Source organism: Bidens hawaiensis, unplaced genomic scaffold (genome assembly GCF_021521415.1).
Source record: "Bidens hawaiensis isolate Kalapana, Puna unplaced genomic scaffold, B.hawaiensis_p1.1 tig00015723_1, whole genome shotgun sequence".
Classification (NCBI taxonomy): domain Eukaryota; kingdom Viridiplantae; phylum Streptophyta; class Magnoliopsida; order Asterales; family Asteraceae; genus Bidens; species Bidens hawaiensis.
Window position 1 is genome coordinate 529552 of NW_027492403.1, and position 10772 is coordinate 540323.

The 10772-nt window shown below is 36.9% G+C and overlaps 1 pseudogene; it reads left to right on the forward strand.

Moving 5' to 3' along the window:
* The first annotated feature begins 8921 nt into the window (after positions 1-8921).
* On the forward strand, positions 8922-10301 carry LOC143549666 (CBL-interacting serine/threonine-protein kinase 14 pseudogene; annotated as a pseudogene).
* Positions 10302-10772: the final 471 nt, after the last annotated feature.

Below are 10772 nucleotides of genomic sequence, written 5' to 3' on the forward strand. Positions count from 1 at the left end.
TCAACACCGAGCGAGGCGGGTCAACCCACAAGATATAGACAAGAGGCTTGAAATCAAGACATTATGAAGGCACAAAGCCAAAACCTATGCGCATGGCGCATATCACATATGCTCACGCATATCACATATGCTCATGCATCACATGCTCAGGCATCACGTATGCTCATGCATCACATATGCTCACGCATATCACATCTGCGCGTGGCGCATATCACATGCTTGTGCATATCACATCTGCGCGTGAGAATAAAGAGAAGACCTCGCGCATCCTCACACATGCACATAATCAACCTCATCCTTATCCAAATCAGGATTAGGGAAACCTTGATTGTGCACGTCAGACAACCTTCCAGAAGGTATCTTTTTAAGGAATAAGAATATGCTGATGTTGACAGCTGCCAATGAAAGGTGGACAACTCAGCAAAACCCATGTGCTACCACGTGATTATAACCAATGAAAAAGCACCAGGTGTCCCAAGGACACGTGACGCAAAGCAATTGGAGGAGGCCAACAAGGCCCTAATTGGGTCTGAGCCCAATCATTGGAAACCCTAGCACTATAAATACCACATCAACTCCACAAGGAGAGGCACAGCCAATTACACAGTATTCAGCTACATTAAGCAATACACTCCATTTTCCTTACTCTCATATTATTATCTTCTCCTACAAACTCTTATTCTCACACCGGAGGGTTACCCCAAAGAGGACCCCTCTGTCCCTTTCTGAGGGGTAAGTTTACGGTGCTGTTCATTTTGTAGGTGGAAGAACCCAGATCCCATAGAACCATCGGTGAAATAGCATAATCACACCCGAGGAAAGTAGATCGTCTACCAGTGAGTCGATCCACGTTTCTTCACTTGCGTTATTGCATTAAAGATATGATAGTTTGGAGAGAACGAAAAAGAGGAAGCTAAAATGGTCATATTTAATGATGTTTATACCTCCCTCTTAACAATCAAGAGAATGATTAAATGGTCGTTGCATTAGTGACCACTTGATTTTTAAACACTCTTTTTAAAAATTTTGTTAAGATATGAGAATTTGGAGTGAACTAGAAAGAGAAGGGTAAAATGATCATATTTATGATGTTTATAACCTCATTAATACTTGGTAAAACTGTAATGATATTTAAGTAGAATGAAATGTTAGGCCTAAAATTATTAAGTTAACAAATATAAACTAATGAACCAAAATGAACGAATGTTCACGAATAGGACACATTGAATGAAAAGATGGTGATTGGATAGTTACCCTTTCATAATATCTTACGAATTGATTTTAATTCCTATTTTAGTCCACAATAATGTTTAAATCTGTGTATAGGGGATATATCTCTTTCCCATGGATTGAAAGCAATGACTATGTTGTGAAATAAGTAAATTGTATTTGTTTTTAATCCATTTCGATAGTTTGTCTGCTATTCGAGTATTAAGTTTTTTGTATTGTATTTTTCAGGAGAAAGACAAGCGCACATCAACATTGCTGATGGAAAGAAGAGTTCGATGATAATGATGTTGGAAGCTCATGTTAAGTTATTTTGCTGATGAAAAGAAGAGCTCATTGATGGAAATAAGAGCATAATGCTACTAGATATAGTTGTATTGTATCATTTAACAAATTTTGTTTTGTTACTAGATATAGTTGGACCAGTAGTATTTTGTAGAAGTTTTGGAATAATATCATGTTAACAGAAAATGAGTAATGCGTTGTAAATTGTCACCTCGCGGCATCACGCGGGTTTTGTACTAGTATATATATATATGTAAGTATGTGAATGCATTGTATGTTGCCTGATCAACTAGAACTCGCTCAGCGTAACTGACATTTAGAATGCACGCAGGTGAATAGGTCGTGGCAGCTCACTTGAGTAAGGACACATGGCATTGAACTGAAGACACTGGTATCTCAAGGAAAATGTTATGATGTTATTATGGTTTTATGTTTTAATTTGAAAGACAAAATATGTTTAATTTGAAAAGATTTGAACAATTCTGTAGTATATGTTTGAAGTTTATTATTCCGTGAAAAGTTTTATTTAACTATGATATTTAGAACTGTGTTTATAAGTAAATCCAACGTCCAATGTATGGCAACGGGACGGGGCCTTACATTCTTGGGAGATCGACTCGTTTCATTGCAATGCAAGAAACAACAAATTGTGTCAACATCCATTGCTGAGGCTGAGTACGTTGCTGCTTCTGCCTGCTGCTCACAAGTTATTTGGATGCAACACCAATTGCTGGATTACGGTTTGGAATTTCTTGACACTCCTATCTTTTGTGATAATGATGCTGCTATTACTATGGTTAAAAATCCGGTTCAGCATTCTAAAACCAAGCACATTGACATAAAAATTCATTTCATTCGTGATTGTTATGACCTGAAATTGATTCGTCTTGAACAAGTTTGCCACTGATAATAATGTGGTGGACTTATTTACAAAACCGGTCGGAATAGCCAGATTTAATGTGCTTGTAGGGTTTCTTAAAATGCTACGTTTCGACGATTGAGTCTTTTTGAGGTTAATTTGTACCTAAAAGTTTTTCTTTTTCGTTAAAATTTTTCAGAAATTTAGGGGCAGAAAATTCAAAAATACATAACGAGTGTGCGTGTGGTATAAAATTAAAAAATCAAAAAGAGTGTGCGTGCGTTATAAAATTAAAAAAATTCAAAAAGAGTGTGCGTGTGTTTTATAATATTAAAAAAATAAATATTTTTTTTGCCTTTTGGTTCTTTTTCTAATTGGGAAGTGATATGATTATTCAGTTAAAGCTTTATAGAAGCTTAAAATGTTTTTTATATAAAATTTGATGATAGATTAATTGATTTGTGTTCTTAACGTGTAAAGTTACTACGCTAAAGCAGCTTTTGAACAGTCATTGATATGTATGGTAGCTTTCCATGATGCGCGAATATCTAAAGTGATAAATTAAATCTGCTAAACTTACTGTGGAGAGTTATTGTGAAGATTTATGCACGTCTCTAGATGCATCTCTCCGAATGATAAGCAGAAAAGCAATCACTCAGTTATACACAAGCCCGTTAGTGTGTTGTTCACCAAAAATAGTTTGTTCCTAAATTGTTAAAAAAAATCTGATATTAGTATATAATATTGAAATTAAATTTGTTTTAAAGCATAAAGGGTCAAACTATAACTACAAGGGTGGGGCATTCAAGTAAGTCCTAAACACTCTGAATGAAAGGCTTGTAAGTCCGGACGGCATGTAAGTCCAACGTTCAACCTTAAAGCTTAAAATTTTTGTTTATATAGTCAAATTCAAGAACCTTTTGATCAAGCACTAGGGGATTGAAGTAAAATTGGGGTGATCTGGAGAAAACCAAATAAGCTTTGGGAAGAGATAAGAGGCATCATACATCCATAAGTGATGTCCATTTAAGCTTTATGCCTAATTGAACCTAATGCATATCAATGATGTAATGAAAATCATGCTAAGTATCTAAATACTTTCTATCAACATGTTCTCTACTGAAAATGAATCATTGTGAAAGCATCTTAATCAATATGATTCCATGTTAGGATCTTTTCATAAAAATTTGCTTATTTGACAAAACTGAAATTTGATCCCGTAATATATTAGAACTACTGAAAGCCGGGTGGTAAAACTATTTTTCATTTTGGTTTTATGTTATTTTATTTTATTTATTTAATTTTCCAATTATTTTTTTATTTTACGATTTTAATTTTACCTCATATTTAATTTTATCAAAACAAATGCGTTAAGGAATCGTTTTTATCAAACATGGATCAGACTTGGTATTTAGTTTGTGTTCTTGGCCCATAGGGTCTGGTGTGTTTAAATGAGTTTTCAGCCCATAAGGCCTGGTCCAGATGTTAATGAGGATCCATTGATTCCAGGCCTGATTAAAATTTTGAAGTTTAAAATGCATTGAAATAATTTGTGGTTATTATTATCATGAACTCAATAGGCAATAATCTCTGAATCTCAAAAACACTCTTGCTTTCATAACTCTCATCTTCGTTCTAATCCTGATCAACTGATTTACCTTCAATAATTACTAAAGTCAAATGAACCTAGTTTCAGGATATGTTCTCGGGTCACTATTAAACATCTCCGGTCATTAATGAATATTTGGATTTAACTGGGATGTTTTGAGTGTGAAATCTTAATGGTGAAATATGATTATGGTGTGTGATTGTGTTATATTATGGTTATGCTATGAATTTTTAAGTTGTTACAGGTTGTTTAATGGTGGATTTGGTGTGTTTGGGAAGATGCCACAGTTTTCGAGACGGATTTCAAAGGGTCTCTTGATTCTGGGTTCTCGGGGTGGTTGACCGAAAACTCATGGTCAACCAGAGAACCCCTGATATTGACAGAGATCTCAAGGGTTCTCGGTCAAATTTGACCGAGAACTCATGAAGTTGACCGAGAACCTAGAACCTATGGCTCTCGGCGTTAAGGATTATAATTCAACAGAGAACTCATATGTTGGACTGAAATCTCCTACTATTGACAGAAAACTCTTATTTTTGGACAGAGAACTCATTTAATCAGATTAAAAAATATTATTTGGACTAAATTTCCAAAACAAGGGTTTATAGTTTCATTATTTCTAGTTTTGGTCCTTATAATACAATTATGTTATTAATTTTAAAAGAAATCAAATACAAAAGGTGATTTATCATGAATATAAGTTAATAAGTATCTAACTTGACTCGTTTGTTACACTCATGACTGATCAAGCATCTCTCAAGTATGTTGATACGCACAATGTTGTTGGATGTCTGTTTGATCCTCCTCCAACTCACAAGGAATTCAAGTCTATGATTGTTGGACTGAACACTTGCAGGATTTCTCACACATTATGAGAAAATCCTGTAATTTGCAAGAAGATGGTGGCAGATTTTTGGAACCATGCTTCCATCAATCAACGAGGTGCCGGGGGAGTCGTTTCTATTGATTCAACTATACATAAGAGACCGGTGGTTATCTCTGAAGCCATTATTCGTGAAGTGCTGCTGTTTGGTGATCAACCTGATTACCCTACAGAATATTCAACCGGGGCTGTGGTTGAGATCGTGCAACTTATGGGATATAAAAGAGCTTATCCTCCAGCCATCAAGAAGTTATTTCATCCGTATTGGAGGTTTCTGATTCACACATTCTTCATATGTGTCTTGGGAAGAAAAGGGGCATCTGATGAGATCAGTCACACTCAGATGTCAGCTGTTGTTGCTTTGATCATGGACTGAAATTACAACTACTCGAAGTTTGTGTTCAATGAGATGATAAGCAACTTGATGGGAAAGATGAATGAGATGTTTATGATGTATCCAAGGTTTCTACACATGATCTTTGATTCTCACTACCCTGAGCTAAATTGATATGTGGAGACGCTTGATCTGAAAGCCATGGGTCTGAATACCTTTGGTCTAATGAAGCCGTCAAGGAAGGGGCCAAAGTTACTTATCAAGGACTTCATCCCCTGGTGAAATTTGGAAAATTTGCTAAAACTGAAGCTGTTGCTGCTATTGTTGTTGAGGAACACACTGTTCCTGTTCAAAGGCCTTCCAATGCCTTCGAAACTATATATGATGATGAGTCTGACAGTTCTCCATCTCTACCTTTAGAGACAGAGCACCAAGAACAATTGCAACAATCTGTAACTACAACTGAACAACTATAAGCTTTTGAGATGTTTAAAGAAAAGCTCAGTCAACTGCATTGAAACCTCCTCAGTCAGCACCTGTGACAAATGATGATGATGTTGAAGATGAGCCAACCACCGATCTTATCCCACGTAAACGTCGAAAGAAAGATCCAAGATCTGGTGTGCTGGCAAGTGATTCTGTGCCAACCATTCTACCAACACCAACTGAGCCTATTGTTGAGACTCAGTCTATAAAAGGCCCATCTATTTAAGCCCAACACATTCGAGAACCAGATGATGATGACATACTACAAGAGTATGACTTTGAAGCTCATATCCAGTCAACTACTGAACCCTTCGGATCATCTGATCCGATTGGTCAATGAAGCTCAAGTGCCATTGAAACAATTGCCCATATTCACTCTATGAAAGACAAGTTCTTAAAAGACAAGGGTAAATGGATTGCTTTAGAACCCGAAACTGTTGGTGTACATGCTCCACAATGCAGGGTCTTTGAGCTCGAACAAGACTTTGTGGTTAAAGATGTCCGTATTCAAGAGCTTGAAGCCAGCAACACCGACAAAGACTCCAAGATTCAAGAACTTCAAACTAGCATGGGTGGTCTTACTACTCTATACTTTGATCAACAACAAAAACTCATTAAGCGGTTTGGTGATGAGTTCAAGGGAGCAGATGATAGCGGTGATGAAACTATTGGTGGTGAGCAAGGTGCTCCTGATGTGTCTGATGTTGGTGGTTCCAGATTGCGTCCTACTTCAAATTTGATACTCCTACGCAACTGGAGACATACTTCACTGCTCCACCTAAGACCGCTGAACAAATAGAGAGAATAAGAAAGAAGACATTGATTATGAAAAATTCCAATCAGAACGTAGTGTCTTCAGATCATATAGACAAATTTGTGGTGGAATTCCAAAAGGGGTTCTCTGATAAATATGGTGATCGTTCAGGAGTTGTTTCGTGGGGATATGATATCGAGAAAGAGATGCGGTGGGTCAAGCGTAAGTATGGGAACATGGAATACTATAAAAATATCAAAGATTTTTGGCTCGTGGATGAAGGTTGATTTAAGTGATATGATACAAGCTCCTTTCCGCAACCTAAATCATGAACCAAAGGCTACCAATATCTGGAACTTTTTGAACAAACAGGTGGAGAAGGGTTCCCCGATATGCCCCTTGCTAATTCATTTGTCAAGAATCGAAGGGGGCTCGTGATCCTTACAACAACAAGCCGATGCTGAACGTTATGTGGCCTCCAACTTCAAAAGTAAAGTCCATTCCGATCACCAAGAGATTTCCTGAAGGCACTCTTTATGAGATGAAGTTTTGGACTTATGATGGTGAGACTGCTACAGTGATTATACGGCTAAGGAAGGGTCAGTACCATATCGTTGATCCACGAGACCTTCTCAAGTTTTGAGAAAAAGACATCAAGACTCTTAGCGGCTTTCAAATTATGGCTGAACCGCTTTATGATCCATCTTCTAAAGAGTATACAGGTATGGTGGGATCGATTATCCGTACGGGTTTATGGGCATATGATTACCGAGAAGCAGATGCTGAAGTGATGGAGCACGAATGAAGATCAAGCTATAAACCAAGGGGGAGATTGTTGGGCTAGGCTTAATGGTTTATACCTAATATATTGGGCTTGGGTTTTGGTTATCATGTAATACTGAAAACTCTTGTATTCGGTGGGCTTTTGGTTGGGCTTGGGCCGTAGTGTGTATGGTGCTATATATATACATTGTAACTAGGTAATTGGGGGGGAGGGGGTCGATCATTAGCAAACGGTGCAGGGTTACATAGTCTCTTATTCTTATCATATTGTAATCCTTGTTAAGGGCTTAAGCACACGACATTAATATAACGTGTGTTTTGAAGTCCATCGTATGTTGATTTATGCTTATTTTTGTTTGTCTTGAATCAATTCATTGTTAGTTTCTGACTAACAACGAGTTTATTGATATCACATTGAAAGATTCTTGATTTAGGACTTACAAAAATTGCCAGTTTATGATTTGATTTCAGCCTTTCTGGTGATGGTATTCAAAACGGTATTCTATAATCACATAAAATAAAACCATGTGTAAGCAAACCCAATATGTAACAACTAACGGGTATGCGATCAGGTATTTGACACAATTTAACTTTTGTCCCAATTTATTATTGAACAACAATGGCGACACTACCTATGAGTTATTTTACTCATATACATAAGTAATAATCCATGAAACTTGAATTCTAACCACATTTTTCTTATAAAATCGAAAACCCTAACTCGCTGACGTAGTCATTCATGAAGGTTTGTGTGTTCATTGCATAATCTAGTTATAAGAGAACATTTTCTACCTCATTTGAATAAGGTGTTTTATATTGTAACGTTATTTCATCGAATACTCACTTAAAATCCATGAGTTGAATTAAGTTAACATTTTTCTTTTTGACAAAACCTCTTGCTTTCCTAATTAATATCGATCAAGAGTTTAACACACCCTTCCGCTTCTTTATTTGGTTTTAACCCGCTTATTTTTAACGGCTAAACTATCTGCCTATTGCAAAGTTTGAACTCTCGGCATCCAAATGAAAAGAACACCTATTACACATCCGACACCGTTGAGCCAAATGCCCGTTGGTTTTAGCCCACTTAATAGTTAAACCCCTCTAGCTACAATGTTAAAGCCTCCAATTCCAGGCTTGTCGCTCCAAGTTACAAAATTTTCATTCCGAAATTTTTTTTATTATAAAATATCATCTCTTATTTAACATGATATATTGATGCAAAATATTCAAACATTTATACTACATAATTTACTTTTGTCTTTAAATAATTTAATTCTTTATAAAAAAAACCCTAAAATTTGGGATGTTAGGTGTCAATCGATTAATGAAATTAGCTATTTTGAAATTAAGATACCATGACAAGTATAAAAACATATCTAATGAGGAAAAAAATTAAAACACTCACTATCATCCATTAATAATATCATGATTCTATTAAGATTCATAGAAAAATAACACCTAATAAGAGTAGTTTATTATTGTGCCTTTTTGTAATATCCATGGGTTCTTTGGTAGCCAAAGGTTAAATCATTTCCAATTTTCATCAAACAGATATTTCATTATAATAATTAATTAATCATTTAATAATGAGAAAACAAATACAAGAATCAAAATAAATACGGACAGATGTCTTTACGTTAAGCCAACACATCCTTTTATTTTAAGCTCAACAAAACCTTTTCAATTATATTTTATGACATGACGCTTGCTTTACAAGGCGAAGACCTCCAACCGCCGGCGGTGAAAACCCTGCTCGGAAAATACGAGGTCGGGAAGCTTCTCGGCTATGGCGCTTTCGTTAAAGTCTCCCACGGCCGAGATATCGAATCGAAACAAAGCGTTGCCATTAAAGCAATCAACAAGCAGAAGATTATTACGGGTGGTTTAGTCGCTCATGTTAAACGGGAGATCGCGGCCATGCGACGGCTGCGGCACCCGAACATCGTTCGGCTGCACGAAGTGCTGGCGAACCAGAAGAAGATTTACTTTGTTTTGGAGTTTGCGGAAGGCGGTGAGTTGTTTTCCAAAGTGGCCAAGTGTTGGTTTAGCGAAGATCTCAGCCGTTGGTATTTTCAACAACTCATATCCGCGGTGGGATACTGCCACTCCCGTGGTGTTTATCACCGTGATCTCAAGTTAGAAAACCGCCTGTTGGATGAAAAATGGAACCTCAAAGTTACTGATTTCGGATTATCCGAACCAGCTCCAATCCGACGAACACGATGTGCGGTACTCCGGCTTATGTAGCACCGGAGATCTTAGCGAACAAAGGTAACGACGGTGCCAAGGTGGATGGATACTCATACTTTGTTTTTACACTAACAAATCAAATGAATATTGTTTTCAAACAATAAATGTCACCCGCATTTTTAAATTGTACTCTATTTTACACTTATAATTAAAGTGTAAAATAGATGGTGATGTGGAATTATATTATACGTTCTAAGCACCGGTTATCTGCCGTTTAACGATCCTAATCTGATGGTGATGTACCGGAAAATTTACAAAGGCGAGTTTAGGGTTCCGAAATGGATGTCGGCGGAGCTAAAACGATTCTTATCGCGCCTTCTTGACACCAATCCTGAAACGAGGATCACCATCAAGGAAATTATTAATGATCCGTGGTTCCGAGTCGGCTACAAAGACGCCAAGTTGTTTCCCGATCATTTCGAGATGAAATATGGCGACGATGGTTTGAGGAGTTTAATCGCGTTCGATATAACATCTTTTTCGTCTGGTTATAATTTGTCCGGTTTGTTTGGTGATGAAGACGGTGGTGAGATGTTTCTTTCGAAGGTTGCGGCGGAGGAGATAATTGAGAAGGTGGTGCATGCGGTGGAAGAAGAGCGGTTCACGGTGGCTGCAAGGAAGAAGTGGTGGCTGAAGGTTGATGGGGGGCATAGTTGTAATTTCACGTTGACGGTGGAGGTCAAACGGTTGGCGGTGGATATAATGGTGGTTGAAGTGAGGTGGAGGGGGTGTGAGGGTGAACCCGGTCCACAAATATGGGAAGGTAGGCTTAGACCACTGTTGAGCAGTTTGATTTATCGACTGGACGGTCCGGTCGCCGGTAAATGATAATCGCATCTAGGCACCTACTACTCATTGAGTAATCCTTCAGCATTATCCGCCTAGATCAAGTATTAGCAACTTCCTAATCAGCTGAGTTATTAACGTCTAGTAACTTCTACAATCAATGTTTGTTTATATGAAATTTATTAGCGAATTTTAAAATGCTACGTAAAGATGCAAGGGTATCAACTGAGGTAAGCCTTGTATACGGTGTATACATGTGATAAATTAAACTTTTATATTCCTGTGTATAGTTTTTTAAATTTAGATTTTATATGTTAAATATATTTATATAATACTTTTATTTATAAATTTATATATTTAATGATGATAAATCATCAGAATCCAAATGGAATATGTGTACGTTTACTTCAAAAATATAAAGGATTAAAGACTGCCTTAAAGTTAAATTTAATAACTTCAACTTAAATAAATGATTATCCTAACAAATACAACGATGCAAGTTTATAGGTCAAA